Here is a 25,172-nt window from a genome sequence, read left to right on the forward strand (position 1 = left end):
GCCCTCCAAATGCTTCCCAGTAAGGGCTTCTAGTATCTTCTTTCCACAAGCTGGGCCCTCCTTCACAGCATGGAGTTGATTTGAAAGGCTCACCCACACCAACTGAACTACTTTCTGTACCATAAAAAACAGCAGTGGATGGCAATAATCTGCAAAACATCCATACTTACAAGATGGTATGGAAGGTTGGACCAACACAGCATTAAGGCGTCCTTATGCTATAACCAGAAGGTAAATAGAACAGCTTTCTAACCAATAAAAATAAAGTTTTAGCTGCACCAAATTCCCGACTGAAAGTCCAGCCTTTGTAAAAGAGCCTTTATTATGTAGAAAGGAAACTCTAGCTAAGGGACAGAATATGCTTAGAACTAAGTCCATGATAACTGGACAACCACTGCTCTAACACCACTTTCAAAAAAACAATCCAGCAGCTACTTCTTTACGCTTACCACCAATAAAAGCTCAATCCTTTAGTCTTCCTGAGAAATTCTTGTTAAAATGAGGTTCATAGCCATCAAGTAGCCTTTGAACAGATCACAAATTGAACCTTTGCATAACATGAGATCCATAGCTAAACTAAAATAAATATTTACCATAATGAAAAGATGTAGCAAAATCATATCTTTCATGCTAACTGGGTCTTGTCATTTACAACTTGCAGTAAGGTTTGAGTTTCTTGTTCCCTTTGTTCTCCAAGATTAGGACAAGTTCTGAAAGAGTATAACATTTTTTTCTGTTTTAAAGTCACAGTATGATATAATCTGATCTTCCTTGCCTTATTTACCATATGATATGCACTCAGTCCTTTTAGTCACACAGTATCTCAGTTCCAGTGTCTGCTCCTGGACAGACAGTCCTCTAAGATTACTGTTTATGTCCTTTATGCTCTTAGAATCCTAAAAAAAATAAGTGAAAAGTCTGAGCTTTAACACTACCAAATGTTCAAGAATCATCAGAGTTTTTGGTTATTTTTGTTTGTTTGTTTGTTTGTTTTTAAACACAGCCTGTTAATCAAAAAGAAGTTCTAAAGTACCATGATGTAATTTTCACCCATACACTACCAAGCTACTGATATGAAACTAGCAGGAGAAGAAATTACATCAATGAAAAGAAAAAACGTTTAATATTATGATAGCATTGTTAGTTTGTTTCAGTGTTTATGGTTCATTTTTATCATCATTTCTTAGGCCCAGGCCCCTGCATAGAACAGCTTACTGGAGAGCAGCCTGGCACTAGACTGCAAATCCCTTGAACAGCTGGAGATGGAAGCTCATCCATCTGCACTTTGACCTCTCCTAAGGTGAGAAGTACTGCCTAAAAGCAGCTCTGCCTGGAAGCATGTTCAACAGGCTTTTGACTGTAGTTTTACTGACTAGCTTAGCTTTTTGCAAGTGATGATATCAAGGGAAGCACAAGAACGAAATAAAGCATACTCCCATGTTATTGTTGATCCATCTTTGTTCACTTATTACTTGCTTATAGGAATTGAGATTCACCTAAAACCTTCTCTTGAAATCATAATCGTAGAATGGTTCGAGTTGAAAAGGACCCATAAGATCATCTGATTCCAAACTCCCTGTATAGGCAAGGACACCTCCCACTGGACCACGCTGCTCAAAGCCCTGTTCAGCTTGGTCTTGAACACCTCCAGGGAGGGGCATCCACAATAATGACAGATTTCACTAAAATCTCAGGGTACTTAAAGGTCTGAGTAAAAGACTGAGACCTTCACTATTTAACTGTTAAGGACTGTTGCATGTATCATTCTTGCCACAAATTGGGCTTAACTGTACAAAAAATTTAGTCCATCATAGCCTCTGAGACTTCATATCACAATTTGTCACTCAAAGCACAACAAAAAACAGGGGTGAACAGGATCACATATGTGTGTTGTAAGAAACTCACCACTAATAAACTACAAGGACTTCTTCCTTCTTTACAAGATCTAATAAGAGAATGGCCAGAGTTATATTTTTTTTGTTCGGAAGATACAGTGCTTCGCTTCTAAGGCTTATATAGTTTGCCATTTACTTCTAAAGCACTATGCCATGCATGTTCAACCCATGGCCTGCAAGCAGCCCAGCACAGCGCACAATGTGGCCCTCTCTTACCCTCTGTCATCGAGGCAATGGCTTTGCCTGGGTACACACCCATTGCTCAGCAACAATCAAGCCACTGATGTGTGATAAGCACTGTGCATGCTAGAATCAGGGCATGAGGAGGGTGCTGTGCAGTGCAGACTCTGCCTCTCGTGCTCATCACATGCTCACTCACATTGAACTCCGTGTGTATTATGCATGACATCCGCTTGTGCAGCTTGTTGAGAAAAATGCAGTGATTGCCAATAGTAATATTTCAACCTACTTCATGGCATCTCAGTAGAGAAGAGAATCCAAAAAGATCCTGGATGAAGGAAGAGCATTCAGTGAAAAATGGACAGATGAGTACTTTTTTGTCAAAACAAATATTATGGAACCATGGTTAATTTGTAAGGAAACTCTGTCAGTTTCAAAGATTACGATTTGAAAAGACATTATCTGCAAAAACATGCTGCCAAATTTGGTTCATATCAAGGAGTGCTTTGTAAAGATAAAATAGTGAAACTGAAAAAAGATCTGTCATCTCAACAAAATCTTTTTGAAAACCTTAAAAATCAAGCAGACTCTGTTACAAAAGCTAGTTACGTGGTAGCAAATCTGATTACAAAACAATCAAAAACCATTTACTGATGGCAAGTTTATTAAGAGATGCTTGAAAAGTGTGGCAGCTATAATGTGTTCTGATTTAAAAAAATGGATTTTTCTAAAATCAGTTTGTCTCACCAGACTGTAGCCAAGTGAACTGAAGAAACAAGAAAATCTATTGAAATAAATTTGGAGAGCAAAGCTGGTAATTTCAAATGTTATGCTTTGGTAATAGATGCAAGCACTGTTGCCACAGACATAGGTCAGCTTGCTATTGTGATTAGAGACATTGATTATGAAATATTGTCACTGAAGAAACAGCATCTTTGGTGCCATTAAAAGACATAACTACATCTCTTGATTTGTATGAAGCAGTAAAAATTACATTGAAGTAATTTTCTTAAACCATTGTCAACATACCTGTATAGCTACTAATGGCACCCCAGCAATGCTGGTAAAAAAAAAAAAAGAGGGACTTATAAAACTAACAGAACATGATGCAGTTGCCACTAGCATCTCACATTTGATGAAATATCCCTGCATTGTACATCAAGAACATTTATGTGCGAAAGCTTCAACAATCACAGAATCACAGAATGGCCTGGGTTGAAAAGGACCACAATGACCATCTAGTTTCAACCCCCTGCTACGTGTAGGGTCGCCAACCACCAGACCAGGCTGCCCAGAGCCACATCCAGTCTGGCCTTGAGTGCCTCCAGGGATGGGGCATCCACAGCCTCCTTGGGCAACCTGCTCCAGTGTGTCACCACCCTGTGTGTGTGAAAAACTTCCTCCTAACATACAACCTAAATCTCCCCATCTTAGTTTAAAACCATTCCCCCTAGTCCTATCACTATCAATCCACATAAAACACCCATTCTCCTGTTTATATGCTGCCTTCAAGTACTCGAAGGCCACAGTGAGGTTTCCCCAAAGCCTTCTCTTCTCCAAGCTAAACAAGACCAAGTTCCCTCAACCTTTCTCCATAAGTGAGGTGCTCTAGCCCTCTGATCATCTTAGTGGCCCTTCTCTGGACCTTTTCCAAGAGCTCTGCATCTTTTTTTGTGTTGGAGGCCACAGGCCTGGACACAGTACTCCAGATGGGCCTCACGAGAGCAGAGTAGAGGGGGATAATGCCATGCAAAGTGTCATCAAAGATGTGAATTTCATGAAGTCCAACAGACTGAATCATTGGCAGTTCCAGAAGTTCTTTAAAACTGATTATGGGGACATCATTTACTCTTCTGAAGGAAGGTGGCTAAGTCAGGGTAAAATGCTAAAAAGTTTTTATGATTTGTAAAATGAAACCAAGTCATTTATAAAAATCAAAAGGAAAAATTATTCCAGAACCTGAAGATGAAAAATGGCTCACTGATTTAGCATTTTTGGTGGATTTGGGCACTCATATTTAAATAAGTTAAACATGCGCCGTGAAGGCAAAAATCAATTTATCTGTGCTATGTTTCAAACCATAACAGCATTCAAAATGGAACTTAAATTATGACAAGCTCACATTATGGCAAATAATTTCATGCACTTTGATGTTTTGACTACACACAATTTTGTGAACAAATATTAAATGTTAAAAAAATATACAGCCTTGCATGCAGTTTTGATAAAGGAATTTAAGAGTAGGTTTCAAGATTTCAAAAAAAAATCAGCCAGACATTCAACTCAAAGAAAAAATTGATCATGTCTCTTTAGTATCCTTTTATAAGACTTATCTTAACAGAGAATAACATCTTATGCTGTTTTCAAGGATGAATCACAGAAAGAGTAATATTTCAAATATCTCTGATGAACACCTTGAGAACTCACTAAGACTTGCATCCACTTCCATCAAATCAGACAGATGCACTAGTTTCACAAAAACATCAAATATCCCACTAGTTTTATGTTTCTGTTCTTTCTTACATTTTAATAAAAAAGAAATTAAGGTTTTTTTTTTATTTATACACATTAACTATATTATATGCTTTGTATGCAGCCCAAGGCAACTCTTCTTCACTGACTTTGGCCCAGGCAAGGCAAAATGTTGGACATCCATGCAATACGCACATTGGACAGTTCCTCCAGTTTCATACAAAGCCCATAGAAACCAATACAACTCTTTCTATTGATACCAACACACAGCATCACAAGCCCAATCAGGATATCTCCTGAAGTACAAGAGTATAAAAAGGGCCTAAATCCTCTAATTAAACTGTCATACAGAAGTCCTGCTGAAATCACAGTTTATCTTACTCAAAACTGAAAAGATTAGTTCTGACTACACTAGTAAATCACAGTCCACTTGAAAACACACTTAGAATGGCTTGGGTAGGAAGCCCAACTCTCAGCTGTAGACAGGGTTACCAATCACAAGATCAGTCTATCCACGGCCCCATGCAAACTGGCCCTGGAAGCCTGCAAGGATGAGGCATCTACAGCTTCTCTGGGCAACACGTTTCAGTATCTCACCACTCTCTGAGTAAAGAACTTCCTCCTAACATCTAACCTAGCTTTCCCCTCTTTTAGTTTAAGGCCTTGGAATATCACTATCAGACAGGGTAAAAAGTCAGTCTGCCTTCTGTAAAATGCACTCATTCCAATCCAACAGCCTGCGTGTGAGTTACCAACAAGTAACTGGATTTCATGACTCACTGCTGATGGCCAAATTTTACCCTCAAACTCTATAAAGAAATATAATGAAAAACACTAATCCTTTCTGCACAGCTCTCTTTATGTTATCCTGTCTTGACACAAAGGGCCCTGTTGTCTGAACAGTTATTATAACCAGTATAGAAAGTTACTACTTCATTTAAGTGCAGGGGCATTCAGCATGCCCTCAGTTCATTGCAAACAGAATAATTTTGCTAAAATTCAAGAAAAATTGCTTAGCACTTTTATAAAGGCAGACTAAGAATATGTACGTGTAGTCATTGTGGTTCAGCTGACATGAGCCAACTTACACACACATCTGAGTTTTTAACATAAGGCTGTTTGCAATGGCAGCAGTCCCAAATGCCGTTCTTTGACCTTCCCTAATGCTGGCAGTTAACCACAGTTTTCAAATGCTGGTATAAAAATGTTTCCTTTGTATTTCCAGAGAGATCAAATGAAGAATTAACATCGAAAATGCAGACACAAGGCCTATACCTCTAGATCCAAGCAGCTTCTAGAAAGAGTTCACTGTTCTTAAACAACCTGCAACTGTTATAGTCAGCTTTCAGTGAAGACGCCTTGCCAGAATCCACACTTAATTCCTCTCTCTTCACTGACTCTGAATTGAAGCATTCATCTTCTGCTTCCTCTCCTCCTATCACATAACTTAGGAACATGTGTCTTTTTAAACTGTTGAAAGAAATAAGCCCGTCTATTGCCTAACTCGCCCCATCATTCTGTGAGCACTCAGAAGAAAGTACTACTAAAGCAAGGATGGTTTGGAATTGGTTTCATCTCTGAAAACATACACCATCTTATTTTCAAATGCCTTGCAAATTTTGTAGTTACCATCATAACTGATGTGAAAACAATACTTAGATCCGATAGCATTTAATACCTACTTTGCAGTTATATAGGTGAAATGTTCTGCTATGTGCCCATGGCTGTGAGAAAACCTTGAAGGTTGAGTAGTTTTACAGACAGCTAGTCACCTGAAACAGTAAGCTGCACAACCAAACCCTTGCTTTTAAAACTCTTACATGCCCTTTGTTACACTGACACAAGCAGATAAAAGCAGTCACAGGAACACATACTTATGTGCATAAGTGCCAGCAAAATCAGGCTTTGAGTTAAACGAAGAATTCAGTGCATCATTTTGCTCTGTGTGAAATCTCTAGAGGATGTGTCACGGAAAACCGATAAGCAATTGCTGAACTACTGGTAGCAAGCACTCAGCAGCACATTCAGACTATTTCAAGGAAGCTGGAGTGACTGTCTTTGTACTCTGTACCATCAAGATACCCTGTTTTTAAGCTACCACGTTAAATTTTGCTGAAAACTGCCACAGTCTGCCTAAACACAAGCAAATATCATGTATATAACTGCATGGGCACTGACAAAGCAGCAAAGAAGGCTGATGTGCAGGAGCATCATCACAAAACACAAATCCAGAGAATGGGAAAAAATGATGTAATGGTTTATTGCTACTGTTCACTTTTTCCCTTGTTCTGAAAAGGACAGAATCTATTCCAACAAACTCATCATTCAGGAGATCTTTAGTGATGTTGTGTTGTAAGTTTACTACTTTATCTACAACCTCATATCAGATAAGAGAACATTTTTATTACTATTATTTCATACAGATATCTCAACAAAGTCAAGTGGTTTTTTAAAAGGGTGTAAGATGTTTCCCAAAAAGCTACATGAAGTCACACACTCTCTGATCTTTAGTCCTTATATTCACTTTCTCCACCTCAAGAATGGAGAAACTCAAAGACCAAACTCAAAGAGCCAAGTCTCCTGGGACAGATGAACAGGCATGTAATATTAAAATGAAGCATGCATATAAGTACTTGTTGATTTGGGACCAGAAAACTAAGTTTAATTAACTAGCTAAGTGTACTGCACAGTTTATAGGATGCAGACTACTTGCAGACTCTCATTCCAGCCATTCCTAACAACTTGTAACTGCTAGACCAAATAATAGCAATTTTTGTGAGTAGAAGTGAAGGAGCTGGTATGAGATCTAGATGCCAGTTTTCATAGAGATTAAGAAAAAAGAAAAAGGTTTTTAAAATGTGGACAAGAAAACCAAGACCAAACTATTACACAGGCTACTAAATAGCTTTAAGTAAAACCTGGCTTCCTTGATTACCTGTCTTTAACTCATAGAAATTAGTTTGTCATCAGATGGAAAGTTATTTACAGCTAAAAGAATAGTAACAGATTTTGCCACTGTCAATGAAAGTCTTGGATCAACTGCAAAGACTTCTGCTTTTCTCTGCTTCCACAATAGTAGAATCCTGCTTTCTCAAGCAGTGTATTCATATGGGATAAATGAAAAGTATAATAAAAACTAGGCAGAACATTCACTTTTGGAACAAATCGAGATCTCTCCATCAAATACTTGATCATTTGGTTGTCGGGTCACAGAACTGGAACTTGGTTTTCAATTCTGTCTCTGGCTTTGAATGTCTACATTTTTATTTATTTTAAAGATTTAACTACAGAGATGTCTCTTGTTGTACGTTTGTGGAGTTCTTAGCTCATCGTGTCCTCAGTATTCCCTGGGGAATTTAAATGCCACTATCACGCAAACAACCAGCACTTAAATGCAACATGAAACAAACCTTAAGTGATCTAACCTAACACTGCTGCAGAAAGAAATGTTTCATCCCACTCACTCTCCTTCACTGCATCGCATCCCTCCATTCATCTTCTGTGCAGGAATAGGGCTATTGCTTCATCTTTCAAAATTGATGGAAAACTAGTTAATTTGGAGTGTGGATTAGTCATCATTGGAGGAACAAACGGGACCATTTTCAATGGAAGCTCGCCCTTAGTTTAAATGCAATGTGGAAATGTATCTTCTTTATCAGGATTTATAGAATTGGCTGTGTAATTGGCTCAGTCATATCAGCATGCGTATTTTAAAACCATGGGTGAGCAAGTATTAAATGAAATTCAATTCCTTTGTTACGGCATGCTATTTTTGTCAAAATCTCACATTTTATCAAAGAAAGAGATCAAACCTCAAAAAGAACAGTTAAATACTAAGTTTTCCGAAGTTTTCCCACTGAAAAAGCAGAAGCGTTCTTCCAGCAGTTAAAAAAACAATCAACTCAGATAGTTACATAAGATACAGAGGGCTATCCTAATGAGCATTTGTAACAATTTCTTGAAATTCTAACATCACTTGTAATAGATGCATCAGCTGGTGATTTAGAAAACTTCCTTACACATTAAAAACTACGAGCAATATTGTTTTCTGTGCACAGAGATAAACATCCTGCTCAAGAATAGGAGATCATATTTAAAAACAAACCAAACATAAGGAATAAAAAGCACTCAGTATGGTTCTGAGACACATATGTGGCTGCATTGCATATTCCCTGCCTACACTGACAGTGTGGGAGCTCTGTTAGTCATCTAATGCGCATATTTGCTTGGCACAATGCCTTTTCCTTCTTATGCAGGTAAGAAAGATGATCATCAGTTCACTGTATTTTTACACCTTCATTGCATGTTCATCCTTCGGTATGACCAGGTCTTCACAGTTCAAGTTACAAACTTCAGGAGACATACCACTTCAAGGCACAGCCCAAAGTCTGGAAAGCTGGTAAGTGTGAAGACAAGAACAGCATTTTAAATTTACATTGCTTAGACATTTATTTTTTGTGGGACCTAACAAAGTGTTTATTTTCAGAATAAGGACCTTCTTTGGACAGTAGAATAATTTAGTTTTACTTTCAACATCAACATAGGCCTTTTTACCATCTTAAGGGGGAATACAAGTTCTTAGCTTGCTTTCACTGTCCTCTTCTGCTTCCATTCTGTACAAAGCTGAAGCAGGATCTGAATGTAGTTTTCAAGTAAGGCTATCATAAGATCTCCTTGACCAAACTACAACAAGATACGTGGTAGGTTCACAAAGATCTCATTCTTCCAGCATCCCAATTTTACTTACACCATATGTAACAAATACAACAAGGTGTGCCCTTTTAATAACAAGGATGAAATCTGAAGAGGAAAGGAGGGAAGCAGAATCTCCAAGCATCTCAATACTGCTAGGCCTTAAAGGAGCAGCACTTCTATCTTCCCCTCCCAATGGCTATGGATGCTGCAAAATATTTTACTATGAGATACTTCGTATAAAATTATCATCACACATATCCAACTCCTTTCTGACACACAAGGGGAGCAGTGCTTTCAGGGGAGGTAGTTCAGGCTGTTTCTTAGAGAACACAGTGGTGAATCCACTCAAAACTACTATATTTACAGCAAGAAGTCTCACGTTGCACCTCTTTGCTGCGGAAGCTGGCCAGGCCAGCCTTCAAGGGCAGTTTGGGATTGCCTTGCAGGAGCTCTTCTAAACCCTTCCTTGCACTTTTAAGTACCGTAGACAAGATGTCTCTCATGTTTATTCTCCAGAGACATGCAAGCAAATTCTGAGAGCTGCAGTACTTTGGCAAAACATCTCTTTATTGCAATCTGTAGGTTAGTACTTAGCCAAAGGAAACAGCTTTTGACAAGCAGGAGTTCAGAATATACAGGATCTACTCTGATCTAGTGGAACTTTGCCTTTAAGTTCTATGATGGTAAAACAAGAAATATGTGGGAAGCATCCACTATAATCAACTGTCTGAAGTTAATTAGCAATTAATTTAGTAAGCTAGCAAAAATGAACCCTGAGAGATTCTGGTCACAGTTACACTGATGTAAATCTAGATTAACTCCTAGAGAGAATATCAATCTCCATGACAGTTACTTCAGATTTACATCTAGCTCCTCTGAATTTGTGCACTTGTTTTCACAGCCGTGTGGGAGATCTGTCTCAACACAAATCAGCTCGGCTCTCCTGCAGATTCTACAAGGTGCACAGAGTTATATTTCTGTAAAAATCTAACCTCAGTGAAATGGAGAATTAAATTCTCTGCTCTGATGAAACCTCAGCCTCCCACGTAGCAGAACAAGCAGCTACAAGTGGTTGTAATATTCTCCCCAGCAACCCATCTTTGGGCAATAAGGATAATTTCTTTCAGTGGATTTAATGAAAATCAGAAAGCACCAAAATTACTACATTCTTCTGCCTAAGACTCTTATAGGAGCATTAAGAATACCAGATCCACAGAAGTGCACGCACAGGTTTGAATCCACTATCAGAACTCTACCAAAATTCAAGAGTCATAGAATCACAGAATGGCTTCGGTCGGAAGGGACCTTTAGCCCATCCAGTTTCAACCCCTGCTGTGGGTAGAATTGCTGGCCATTAAATTAGGCTGCCCAGTGCCCCATCCAGCATGGTCTTAAGCATCTCCGGAGATGGGGCACCCACAAATTCTCTGGCCTCACCGTCCTTTGAGTAAAGAATTTCCACATAATATCTAACCTAGATCTTCCCTCTTTAAGCTAAAAGACATTCTCTCTTGCACTATCACTATCTGACTGTGTAAAAAGTCAGTCTTCCTCCTGATCATAAGCTCCTTTAAAGTACTGGAAAGTCATGATGAGGTTTCCCTGGAGCCTCCTCTGTTCCAGGCTGAACAGGTTCAGCTCCCCTAGACTGTCTTCACAGAAGAGTTGTTCTAGGCCTCTTCTTCATGGCCTAATCTGGACCTGCTCCAATAGCTCCACATCTTTCTTGTACCAGGCCTGAATGCAGTACTGCACGTGGGGCCTCATAAAAGGAGAGTAGAGAGGACAATCATCTCTCTCCCTCTCCCTCCTGTCCACTCCTCTCTTGGTGTAGCCCAAAAGGCCATCTATATCCTGGGCTGCAAGATACATCTCTGGCTCATGTTTTGCCCATCATGAACCCTAATTTCTTCTCCACAGGGCTGCTCTCAGTGAGTTCTCCTTGTCTATACACATCCAGGATTGCCTCGACCCAAGTGCAACACCTTGCATTTGGCCTTGTTGAACCTCTTTAGGTTCACGTGGGCCCAGTTTTCAAGCTTGTCCTTAAAAATCAACTTTCTATACACATAAAGGAGGTGACTGTCTTCTGGCCATTAGCGTTGCACCAGATGACACACATTGCAGCTGCATGTAAGAAATTTGATATGAAAAAGATAATCACTTCCTGCCACACAGTCCTTCTAGCCAGCTCCACTCTGGTCTGCATCCCCACCTCTGTAAAACCACCACTTCCTCCTCCTTTTGTCTCTTAAACTAACTGCTGGATTAAAATGACATAATGCTTCTTCCCTCCCACACAAATTTCAATCCAAGTAGTGCAGCACTGCTTATGAAATTCTAATTCAGGTAAGCAAATGTTTGTATGCTTCTGGGTAAGGCAGAGTACAGGCCATAAATAACAAAGGGCAGAAAGAGATCACATGCCATATCCAAGCGCTGTAATTCTCAATTCAACACGATTCCAGAGAGCTTACCAAATGTCCTGTGGAAACACTACAGAAAAATGCACACTTTTAATAGATAGGTTAAATTAATTAAGAACTCTGCATCAAGCTCATTTGCATGATAGTTTTTTTCTGAAGCAAACAAATCTCACCATAGCAGTCTAACTTTGACAGAATCAGAAGCATTCCTGCCTTCATTCAATTGTCAATTATATTTGCACTGCAGATTCTAACTGCCCCAGCTGGTTTTATCCTTTGCATGAAACGAGCTACCTGAAGGAGACCAATAGCTACTTGGTATTTATGACCTGACATACGTGAGGTTGACAGGGTTGCTCAAGATGATCCGGTAAGCTCACAGCATGTTCTTCATCCATTCATAAAGATGTTGCAGAGTTCTATTTCATGTTAGATTTATTTTGTTCTCATACACAAAATCACTCTGAAGACTGTTTTGCCATTAAACATTAGTGTGGATTCATGATCTCTCAGCACTAATTCTCCATCAAAACAGCCTGATCAGCTTATGAGCAAGCATCATGCTAGTAAAGCATATGGCAAGAGGAGAAGTAGCCAAAATTTTCATGGCTCCTAGCACTTGCAGTGTTCAAATAGCATAAGCCCAGTACATTCACAGATCACTCAAGCTGCAGTAGACTGCACAGAAGAACATGTCATCACTAATAAGTTTTTTGTTCTGGATAGCATTCTGAAATTTCAAGAAAGCTAAGCTACTTCCATGGTTAATGCTACTAATTTTGGTGGAGAGTGTATTTCGTGTCTATAAAATTGCTTCACAAGGGACAGTGAAGCACTTTAATGGACCCACTCCTCCCTTCAAGCCCAAGAGCAAATAGACAAATTGTCCAGTTTTACAAAAAAGTTTAGTTCTCTCTGAAATGTTTAAATCAAGTGGCTGGAAAGTATTTGAAAACCAACATCTTGAAAACAAAATGGTAAATTTTTAGGGTGTCTTTGATTTTATGCACAAAATATCTTTTGTAACAAATGGAACATTTATTTCCCCATGTTTATATTCATGGATTCTTCATATTGTTTCTTTGATTAGATTCTGCATAGTACAGAATTTGTAGCTCCTACAGTTTCCAATCCCATTGGCTGGAGCCTCTGACTTCTGGTTCTTGGAAATGGGTTGCAGTAGTGAGGAGGAAAGGTAGCATTAGGCAATGTTAGTGGATGGAGCAGATAGACACTTCACAACCATCACAGGTGCCACAAAGCACTCGTCTAGACTCATTATTACTGAATAAAAATCATACTGTAACTCATAACTTTGCCTTTTACGTATTGATGTATCTCCATCATAAAGTGTAGTGAGCAGGATCTTATTGCACAGTTCCTTCCAACAGGCTGAGTTGTCAGCACAGAAAGTTCATCTTAAGAAGTATTTCCATCAGAGAGCAGACAATTGTCTATTATTTTATCAAATGGCATAGTCCTGTAGGCTAAGTAGCCTACTTCTCGGGTTGAATTCTCCCAGTCTTGGGGTGCCTTCACATCACTGAAGGGAGCAGAACCAATTATCCCAAAGGAGTGAATGCAGCACCACAGCCTTAAAAATTAATGAGTTCTCTAAGGAATATACAGATGTAGTACTCAAAGCAAAGGAAGCTGCTGTCAATACTGTTCTCTTCTCTCTGGTTACTTCAAATCACTTCAAAATGGAGTAACAGGTTTTGCCCCACAGCAGAGTATCACAATCCTTGCAGACAGAAAATCACCAATGCTAGAGTGCACAGACCTTGTGCCCAGGACAAGCGTAAGCACTCTATCTATTCTCTTTTTGGTGTAATAACTGCTTAGCTAAAACTCTCTTGTTTATTTCATAATTATAACATCTGTATATTCATTGATTATACACTGGACAAGGGGAAATGGCCACAAGTTGTATCAGAGTAAGTTTAGGTTGGATATCAAGAAACACTTCTTTACAGGGAGGGTTGTTAAGCACTGGAATAGGCTCCCCAGGGAGGTGGTTGAGTCACCATCCCTGGATGAGTTTAAAATTCGTTTGGATGTGGTACTCAGGGACATGATTGAGCAGAGGGTTGTTAGAGTTAGGGTAGTACGATTAGTTTGTGGTTGGACTTGATGATCTTTAAGGTCTTTTCCAACCTGAGCAATTCTATGATTCTAGGAGACGAGGGACGATTATAATGTAAATGACTATGACTTGCAACAAAGGCTTTAAATAGCCTGACTTGTCAGGAGGATCTCAATACCAGTCACCTCTAGCTTAGGTAACTTAATGAATATCAGCTACTAAAATCATGCAGCAACTGAAGTGAGGAAAGACGACAATCACAAGCAGGTAGACACAAAGTGTAAGTTCAGTATTTCAGGAACTGACCTAGAAACAGTTGGATGGACCAGTGCAACCATTTCTTGGATCAATACTGGCTTAAAGAAGATAATTCTGAATAGCCACTGTGACCTGCTAAGTCAGGGAGGATGACATCCATATGGATGAGTTGCAAAAGCGGAACAAAAACCAGAAGCAGATTTTACATATATGGAAGTGGTGACCACCAGCTCATTTCAATTCATGATAAAGTTCCTAATAAGCAAGATGTCAGGTTCCATCCCGTTCTGTCCCCCAATATTGACAAGGAAATATCAACAGTCAGCTCATTGTCTGCTAATAATATTCTAGCCTCTAAGACATTTCATCCCAAGGATACTGAACGTCATAAAAACAAATTTCAACACAAGCACTCCTCAAAAGGAATTTTGTTGGTCCAAATCCAAGTGAGGTCTACAAATTTCCATTACTATTACTGGTATTTAAAGCTCTATAAGACTTATCAACTTTTTAAACTTACTAGAAATTTTTATTCCCCCCACAGGTACTGAGAACCTTGCTTAAGGAGAAACACAAAACATGTTGTTGATAAAAGGGCTAAAGAAAGAAACAGAACCACAGAATCAGATCCTAATTTAAGACACAGTATTTCCTTAATTCAGTAGCTATAAAAAACACAGCAAAACAAACAAAAAGCCACCTAAGCTCACTTCCCCAAAATCCAGAGTAGTTGGCATGTCATCTAGTGTGTTAATGCAACATGTAAGGACTAGGAAAAAATACCAATATATTTGAGGGAGTTGCATGCAATAATTTCTATATAATCTTGGTAGATCACATCATTACACAGTGTTCTCTATTATCTGGGGCATGTTCATCTTCTGGCCATCACACATTGAACCCCTCTGATTTTTACCTTATCTGATACAGGTAATTAGTTCTCCAGTGGCTTTGAACTTCACTGTAACTTTTCCCCAACCCTAGCTTGACTATTTGTTTCTGCTGAGACACTCACTTGCCATTGATTTTATGCTAAATACAGAATCCTCCCAGCTAAGCTCTTCACTGGATTTATTGGTAATGTGATGCATCTTCAAATATTACTAACTTAGGTGATAATATAGCTTCCAGAGAAAAGCACCTACCTTCATACTTGGGACAACATCAAACTGCTAATCTGAGAAAATGAGATGGGCAAAGAAGACACCCTGGTTTGAAACCTTTATGGCAGAAGCTTATTGAGCTCTTTGTGAGAGAAAGAAATACATAGCTAGAATGTCAGACCCAGATGGAAAGAGTGAGAGCTATCCACTGAGCAGCAGAGGTTGGTATAGTTTGAAAAAATTGACCAAAAAAATTTCATGGATGCAGCTAGATAAGTCTACAGTTCACTGGAAAAAAAACCTACTTCTAAGGACAAGAAGTCAGCTTGGAGATCTGCTCTTAATTTCTACTTCAGTATCAACAACCCAGAGAGTAAGCAGGGTGCCTTCATAAAACAAGTTCCCAAGTGACAGCAGGCACTATTCCATCTAGCTTTGGGCTCCCTACTCTTCCCAGTGTCATCAGCAATCTTACAGGTACAGATTTACAAATCCACCAGATAAATCTGCACCAGTAGACTGTGACAAAGCACACTAAAGCCACAGATAGTGTCATCTGGACCTGATTTTTAAGGTAACTTGCCAAGCAGAAAAGAACCTTTTCCAAACCCTGGGTACACAGGTAACTGTTTCCTCTCCAGCACTATGCCTGAACCAGTATCTCACCACTGACAATTTTTGTGTTAAAACACTTTTATGTAATGTTAAAGTCATACCCAGGATTAACACAGAACATCAGTTCTCAATTTAATCTAACACATACAAATATAACGTAATGTTATCCATTCAAGGATAACAGACTGTGAAAACTGATGTTCCAAGCTGCACAGAATATGCTGCAGATAAAATATTGCTGCTTAATTGCTGATTCTCTCATTATCCAGCATCACTACAAAACTATACAGCAGTGAGCCTCCATTTGTGATCTGCTGCCCACTGACAACATGCAGAACTATGGCAAACAGCCAATACTATATTCAGCAGCAAGCTGTACTACAGTTTTCTACTACATTATTTCCAACCTGGAGTTTGAGGGACCAAGGTGCTGGAGAGCATACAGAAAATTCAAGGGAACAATTATTATTATTATTTTTTTTCCCCTAAGAAGTCCAGGACATGCTGCTTTACATGCTGTTTTAAGTTCAAAATAAATGAAAATTTACAAATACTAATGCCTGCTTCAGTTGGAAATAACACAATTAAGGACGCAGAGATGTTATAAAACATGACACATGCTTGCAATAAACTTACCACAAAGAATAGAGCCCTAAAAGGTCTGAAAACACAGTTTAAGACAATAAATAATAGGGTAAAATACACACAGAATTTGGCAAACAACTGTTCACGTGTATCAGAACAAGTTAGGTGTTATACATCTTGCCCTCTAACTTAAAGAAAATGTTAATTATTTTAATTACGTGGGCCTTCTAAATGAAGCACAGAAACAATCATGAGCAGAATAAAGTAGCCATTACATTCTTTTCAGTCAAGGGATTTGTTACAATAATTCATAGATCTCCCAACAGTTTCATAACAATATAGTCACATCTGCAGTTGCACAGAAATGATCATGTCTGTGCCAACATTTTATCTTATGAACGTTTTCAAGCTCTGATTACCATATTTAGAAGAGAACTGAAACAAACCAATTAAGTTATTCCACCTCTCTGGTTTGCTATTCTCAAACTTAAAGAGCAAGCGTTTTGGTCAGAGTAATGGAATGGTGGCTGTGATCTGCACTAGCAAGGGAATGTTTTGCTCCTAACAGATACAGCCAAGCTCCAGACTGGTAATATGCACCATTACTGAGATGGAAAATGTTGGAACACATGCTTTGGGAGCACTGAATAGCAGATGTTTTGTAAAAGAAAATAAATCTACCTGTACTCAACACATCAAAGTACAGGAAGGAAGCAGCAAATCTCTGTTCTTAAAAAGGTTTTTTGGAATCTTCAGAAAAATGTAATTCTCCAACAGAAAGAAATGAATTCTTCTTCCAGAGCCTCTGCGTTATGCTAGAAAAAATATTAGGTTTGTTTACAAGTATGTTAAAAAAACCACACACTTCTGTTTTTCGGCTGTTTGTAATTCAGTGAACTGACAATGAATTTAAGAGCAGCAGCATCTGTCCAAGGGAACACCTCAAATAACATCTCTGACCACTACTCTCTCAGAGAGGTTGAACCAATGCGCCAGGCTTCTTCTAATTGTCCCTACCTAAACAGCATGGCCTAAATTTTACAAGAGCAGAGACAAATAAAATTTCAACATGGTAAGGACACTCATGGCCATTAGCAAGCCTGCAGGAATCTGCCTTGTTTATCATTCATTTTATGAAAGTATGCACCTGTACCCAAAATACTACAGAGACGCAGACTGGCATGAATGACCGAGAAACAAAGGAAAACTGAGGCTAGTTTTCCTATGCATCTTTTGAGCAGGTAGCTACTCAAGAACAGAACTGTAAGAATAACTTCCTGAAGTAGCTGCGTGAAAAAAGTTTAAGTGCTTGCATGTTGTCAAGACTGTTGCATGACAACTGTCAGCTTACACTCCGTGGACTGATCGTGACAAATTGATTTTCAGAGACCAGCTGGGAGAAGTGAGCAGACTCAATGGACTGCTCTGTTCCTCAGTACTTTTCTCAACCTCTCCTCTCCCAGTCCTCTTACCATACACTTATGACCACCAATCTGCACAGGATCTTGGCTACAAAACACAACTTCTCTTCAAGACTGAAATTAGACAAGCTTCTGCCTGACCAAAAAAAAAAAAGTTGGTTACTACTGTCCTTTTAATACACCTCAGCTCTTTGAATCCTGTCTTCTAGATGTACCCAAAGCTGTATAACCTGCTATTATACTAGAAAATTACGTATTGTTTAGCTATTATACTCCAATGCAGCCAGCCTTCCCTTTATCTCACATCCTTAAAAAAGTCTATAATGCTGTTTGTTGCTAAATATCTCCTGCCATTGAAGCAGCGAGAAGAGAAAGAAGATAGCAATTGGAATTACCTGCCTTTACTGACTGTGAATCACCTGTAATGCAATGGAAAGAACAGCAATGACAGCAGAGTAGAAAGGTCCTAGGCTGCAGAAGTGAGGATTTGCTCAAATGCAGCAGCTGTAGACACAGGGAAAAAAAGGAAAGAAGCTGCTTACCTGCAGAAGGCTTCAGGTACACAGAGATCTCCAGCTAAACTCCTTTATCTCCACTGCCAACCCTTAAATGAGGTCTGGGAAGAGGTGGATCCTGGCTCCACCCCTTCCAGTCACTCAGGTGCTTTGCATACACCTGAGCTCCCCTGAGCTGGCCCTGCCTTCTCACCACGTGCTCAATCACTGCTTCAGGTCATGACTTAGCATTTCTGCTACATCATAAAAATACTTACTTATAGCACCTGCAAGATACAGTGCAGAACAAAGACTCCTCAACATGCAAAATTCTAAGCTTACTTTTTCAGCAGTTTTCCTTTCATACAACAATTCCTGATAAAGCTTTTTGCATCTTTACAAAATGTTGCACTTGTATTTCCTAACAAACTTAACATGCCACTAGAGACTACTGCAGGTGTTACAAGCAGAGCATGTTCTCCCATTGAAGGGGAGCAGCAACTATCTGTAGGGAAAAAAAGTGTTTGTCTTGGTAGAAATTGCTAAGAATGTTACTTTCTGGAGCGAGAAGCTAAGGAGAAATGCAATAAAGCCTCATTTTGAAAGCATCAAGATGGACAGGCTCGTATACACGCAACTGAATTTCATGTTAGAGTAAACTTCAATTTAAAAAAGAATTCACAAATAACAGTTAGTAGTAATCACAGCCTCAGGAATTAAATATTTCCAGTGCAGCTTCCTATAAATATTCCACAAATGACTCAGTTTGGAAAGGCAAAACATTTTGTTACAAATAGCCTGGAATCTGTAGCCAAAGCCATTCCTATAATCCTGGTCTCTGAATCCAGTGAGATTAGAAAGCCACCAGCACTCCAGTGGTTTTCCTATGCCTTCACTGCACACAAGCCAAAATACCAACCAGAAGTCAAAGCTTTCAAACACCAGACGTAGCTAGCTTGGCATTTAAGGGTTTTTAAGTCTCTAGAACAAATCTACGTGTGAAGTAATGTCAGAGGTAGTTTTCTAATAAAAGAGATGTTCTGAATTTCCATATGTATTGGTTTATAATACCTTGCAAGGCTTACTGGTTCCAACATGAGGGGGAAATTACTGTGATACTGATATTCAAGTTGCTAATAGCATTAGTTGGAATTGGAATGGTGTAAAATGGATTGGTTATGGCTCTTAAGTTGAGTTATGTTTGGTATTCACAGAATCACCTTTCAGAGACCAATAAAAATGCTCTGTGCTGCCAGCTGACTGCAAGCACGTCTAACATCAATGTTAAATGAGAGATGAAGAATGATTAAAAAAAAAAAGATTTAGCTCATCAGGAAACCATTAACTTTTCCTCACATAAGACAAAATATCTCCTTCTTGGACAAAATTAGGTCAGACTCCAGTCATTGACACAGAACCATATGGATGCTCTGGATTAGAAAAAGCAGCCTCAACCTCAGCCTTCAGAGATTCAGACGTGTGAATATTTCTGCTGTACTATTAAGAGGTGTGAAACGTTTAAGTGTCTAAAGACAAACAAGAAAATGATATGCAAGACAAATCGGCTCAGAGAAGTAAAACCCAACTTTGAGACCTATGTTGAGAAGAGGGAAAGTGAGGACTTACGAAGAAGGAAGCATCTGGCTGCGAGGAATGCTATGAATTCAATGGCAGTGTTGGTGTTTGGCTTTAGTTTGTTGTGTGGAGTTTTTTGTCTGGAGCACAGCCTCCAGAGTGAAAGACAAAAAACTGGAAGTGAAAATCCCTGTCTTCCTCCATTTGCTTGGCTGCAGTCAGCATACAAGCCGTGGGATCCACCTTGGATAAGAATCAGCAGTGCTAAACAGTAGGACTCACTGGCCTGCTAACAGACATCTGCGTGATTGAAGTCCAGTGGAAGGAACCAAAGCATTAACTTGGAGATATATAGGAGCAATAAAATAAACATTCCACTTCTCTTCACGCTCTCTTTGAAGTGAGGTATGCATTCATCCAAATGATTTCACTATCTCAATTCACTGAGTTGTTTAACTTCAGTCACAACTTTAGAGTATGTTTTTATTCACAGGCTAACATTAAATTTCTTGTAATACTTCTTCGACTTTCTTTCACAGTGATTTCACTGGACCCACAATGCACATACACTAAAGACCAATACTTCTAGAGACTGATGCAACAAAACCCATTGTTTACAACATATATATTACAAAGGAAATCTAAAGTACTTGCTGATATTTCCCCAAACACCTACGAATCTTTTAAAAAGTTTTGGAAAGACAATTTCCTTCAAGCATCCTGTTTGTTATTTTGCAGACATCAAGAACCTGCAATGTCCCAGTCTTGTTCCTTTACAATTTATTTTAAACAATTTTACGCTTTACTGACTTAAGATCAGCATCAGTTTTGCAGTATCTAGTTCTTAATGGCACATCACAGATAATACCTTTAGCTGGACTCCTTGAAAAGGCACACAGAGAATTAGCAGGATCAAGGTAGACAGATTAATTTCTAATTCAATAAATATGCATTTCAAGAAGTAATGAGTTTCCCAGTTCTCTTCTTCACTATTTATAAAAATGCATCATTACCTGTAAAATAACTGTTCTACCATTATCCACCAGACACAGATACAGTACAAAGGAGTGGATATTAAGAGGACATGTAACCTAGACATTACACATTGGTTTCACAGATAAAAATGTCTACCTTTACAAAGCATACGTGCTTTGAGGATTTTCATGCTTTTGTTACAATTCATCTTGCATTTGTTTTGTTTGATGTTTTCCCCTCTTCTCCAGGTTTAGATACAATTTTCCCAACTTCTACAACGATACATAGCTATACTATAATTTATGTCTAAGAGTTTAATATGGGGTAACTACTAGAAGAGTAATTGCATTATTTTGTTTTCGACATCTTGTTCTGTAGATGTGCACATACAGTAAATAAGCTTGGTAGCTAATATTAGTAAATTTCCATACAGAAATCAGTTCTCCATTTCTCAACAAAAACATTATTTCCTGCATCTCTCGGGGTCACATGTGAATAAATGACAAAATTTGCTCTCTGCCTACTGCTAAATAGAAACACACTCTGCAAGATTGCTTATTGCATTCACAATTTCTTAAAAGAACTGTGATGAAGGTAAAAGTAAATGGAAACCTGAGATGCAATAATTCCACTCTCTGAAACAGAAAGAAACTAAGTTTGTTGGGCTTGCAGTTCCCAAGAAAATATCTATTAATACTGATTTTCCTCCCCAGTTTTAGTTGTCTATCTCATATCTGAGAAGTATAGTGTTATTTTTGTATTTAATGTCATAGTGCAACCATGTGATGTATTTTAAGTGTAATTTGCATTGTCAATAATCTAGCTTCCAGACCTCACCTGTTCCCTATTGACAGATCCCTATATTGCAAAAAGTCTCAGTAGTAACAAAAGACTTGGCAAAGCTTTGGAAAATTCACCTGAAATATTTTATATGTTTCATGGCATTGATGATTTCATGATTAATGGTAACTACAGGTTCCAAACAGCCTTCTGCAAGTAAACCAGTTCATTAGGAATACAGAGTTTCAGAAATTGAGACTCCTTTAATAGGTTCAGCCATGTTGTAAAGTTTACATCAGCTACTTCATAGATTTCCTAGCAGTTCTAAAAACAAAGTAGCAGAAAAATGATGGGTGCAGATCTCAGGCTCAACAGAATGAATTAACTCTACTTCCTCTCATGGAAAGGGATTCAATTCACATCTGTGTAGAGAGAGAATCTGACCCACCGAGGAAAACCTCGTTTGTTCATAGTCATATTAGCATACCCAAAAAACCCAAACATGCCTGCATAAGTCCTGAAAGGAGACTGTAACCCACCATTAAGTTTCCTGAGTGCAAAAATCTCTTGTAAAGTTAAAGACATCTAGTCTTTGTCAAGACTTACAATTTCAGACTATATTATGGTGTCATCTTGTGCTGTCAGAGCTCTATCCTCCATCAGCTTCTTTAAGGAACATTCTAACATTCTTATCTTGCACAAAACTGCTGTCTTCAGAGTTCTGGGTTCTCGTCAGCACTTCTAATGAAACATGATCTGTGGACAGAGTGAGCAAAAGAACAATTCTAGTGAGATATAAATTACTCAAAACTTTGAATTCATGAAAACAGAGTGATTTAAGAAAACAGTGAATTAACTCTAGCTTTATCATAGCTTATACACACAGATATACTTCAGCAGCATCACTACGGGCAAAACTACTGGGATGTCTGCATTTAGCTACTCTCAGTAACTTTTCACTGAAGATTTCAAAGCCCATCTGAACTTCTGGTCTATCTGATCTATCAGCTTTGTACAAAGGATTATGAAAATAGGTAACAACCTAAACAAATTAATGCACATAAAATGTAATACATTTGATTAGCACTTTTCCCACTACTCATTACTATGCAAACCCAGCATCACATGTATTATTTGTAGGAAAAAAAAAAGTCTAAATAGCCTTATTATACAGCAGTGTTAGTTGGAAGGTATTTATCTGATGCTCTATAATGAGGATCGCTGTCTCCCTTTAATTCAAGTGAGTTATTTATACCTGAAGGATGAAATTGTGTCAAAACCAAGAATTACTGCTAACGCATGCAGCGGCATCTACATGTAGCTTTGTTATAAAAATGCTGAAGGTTGCACTAACACTTCTACTGATAGGAATGGTAGCAAAATAGTCAAATTGGTTCTATACCATTAAAATAGTGTGAAAAGCCAAAAAACTGCCTGAACCCCACAGTAGGATTAAGAAATCCTGTTGTGTTCCAGAGACATCAGAGACCATTGTCTTTCCTGCATATCATGGCTCACTTACTACATTTATAAGGACCCAAAGATGTAAACCCTGCCATGTGCCGTCTGCCTGACACGAAACAGGTGACCAAATACCTCAAAGAGAAGGGATTTTTGCTTCCCTTTTTGCCATTTTGAGTCACTTCCTGCTGTTAGATTGAACTTATTTATCGGAAATACTCAGTATCTCCTCTGGCCTTGCTTTGCTAAAAGATAACACAAGTCTTCAGTTTATGACTTTCACTTGCATGTTTTATTCGCAGGGAGTCTCAAGCATCCTCTGAAGTAGAAACATGTTATATTCAAAAACTAGAAATAAGTTCTTCATAGCTTAACCACAGAATCTATATCTCATCATAAATTGACCCAGAGTCACATCAGTCATACTTGACTGTGGTCTATGCAGGAAAAGAAGCTAACCTAGGAAGAATTGCAACAAAAAAGTTCTCAGCAATTTCAGCAAGGATGAGATTTCATTGTGTATTTTTTTTTTTAAAAAGGTATGAATCAGAAAACCTCTTCTAAGAAAACCTACAGACTGTAAGGCTCTACTGCCTCTTCTTATTGACTCAGCAGCACACAGGTCAAAGCCATTTGGTTGAGCAACCAACAATCAAGAAAACCTGGGAAAATCACCTTTGGTGAAGTTTGCAGACAGCTTTACAGGTAAAACTAAGTAGGTAGAATTCTTTAACAAAGGATGTGACAAATGAACTCAAAGAGAAATTTCTTAATTTGTGCATTAGCTTCACTTCCTTTCTTAATTGAACTTAATTGCCTTGCTATCTAATCTCTCCTGTTAACAAGCCCTAAATAGAGCAGACACCACAGAACTAAATCGTTCTTCCAACAGTCTGACTATCTGAGGGACTTAAAGCTCTATATTTGACTGATATTTTAAACAGAGACAAATGGAGTCATAGGATTTTTTCCCCACCCCTTCCTATGCTGCAAGTCAGTGTAATTGCCCCTGCTGCAGCAGCATCTGCCTTTCTAGATAGTGGAAAGCATCCTACTACCTAATGGAATTTTGAGATCCCAGGAAAACAAAACAAACCCCAATCACCACCAAAAAAACAAAACAAAACAAAAAACCTACCAACATCCAAATCCACAAATGCTAAGCAATTTCTCTTCCCCTTCTGGCTTTTTTTTTCCCCCCCATAGACAAACAAAACCCAAACTAATTAACATTCTTCCTAAACATGAATCACATGTCAAAGTGGAAAAAAAAGCCCACCAAAACCAACCAAACAAACAAAAAACAAACAAACAACAACAACAAAAAAAAACAACAAAACCAACCACCCTTCAATTTCAAAGAAGTTTCGGTATGTTCAAGCTGAATGCATTCATTTGCTCTCCTGCTTTACACATTCATATTAGAAGACGCATCCTATAAACCCTCAGATTCACATTTCTGTTGTGCCTTCTATATTTATCACCTGAAATTGTTGGTCTTGCTATTTAGAGGTTTCCGTTCTAGTTTTACAAGCATGGCATCCAGTTGGCAACTCTCTATACCATAATGAAAAATATTTTAAAGCTCAGCCCTTAATCCATAACTGTAATGCTGAATGAGAAGTTAAAAAAGAAATCCACACAGATAAAAACACAGCAAGATACTACAAAGAATCATAGAATGGCCTGGGTTGAAAAGGACCACAATGACCATCCAGTTCCAACCCCCTGCTATGTGCAGGGTCGCCAACCAGCAGCCCAGGCTGCCCAGAGCCACATCCAGCCTGGCCTTGAATGCCTCCAGGGATGGGGCATCCACAGCCTCCTTGGGCAACCTGCTCCAGTGCCTCACCACTCTGTGTGAAAAACTTCCTCCTAAGATCTAACCTAAACCTCCTCTGTCTCAGTTTATAGCCATTCCCCTAGGAATGCCCTATAGGACGCATACAGCAAAAATTATCTCCAAGTACTTGAGAAAACAAATCAACCCCCAAAACGTTTCTTCAGCATACGCAACGCTTACGATGTCAGAACAGAGGACGACACGGCCGCACTTCTTTTCAATCTCTAATTAACCCCAGCAAGCAACGCAACTCCCAGCTGCGAGCGCTGGCCAATCAAACCCTTCAGCAGCCGTAATTCTCAGCCCCG

At 38.8% G+C, this 25,172-nt stretch overlaps 1 protein-coding gene across 7 annotated transcripts in view; it reads right to left on the reverse strand.

Annotated features, from left to right (window-relative positions):
• The window catches only part of PTPN5 (protein tyrosine phosphatase non-receptor type 5), a 90,905-nt gene extending 65,762 nt beyond the window's left edge, over positions 1–25,143 (reverse strand). For 4 of the 7 annotated variants that reach the window (XR_004159833.1, XR_004159832.1, XM_031553445.1 and 1 more), the window contains exons 1-2: positions 25,045–25,142; positions 22,167–22,316 (exon numbers count right to left, since the gene is read on the reverse strand). The gene's annotated coding sequence lies outside the window, so the exon portion shown is untranslated. Of the gene's footprint in view, positions 1–22,166; positions 23,472–25,044 lie in introns of those variants that run through there. The other 3 variants (XM_010711058.3, XM_031553446.1, XM_031553444.1) reach the window with 2 other exon arrangements.
• Positions 25,144–25,172: the final 29 nt, after the last annotated feature.

The sequence above is a fragment of the Meleagris gallopavo genome, chromosome 5 (genome assembly GCF_000146605.3).
Source record: "Meleagris gallopavo isolate NT-WF06-2002-E0010 breed Aviagen turkey brand Nicholas breeding stock chromosome 5, Turkey_5.1, whole genome shotgun sequence".
NCBI classification, from domain to species: domain Eukaryota; kingdom Metazoa; phylum Chordata; class Aves; order Galliformes; family Phasianidae; genus Meleagris; species Meleagris gallopavo.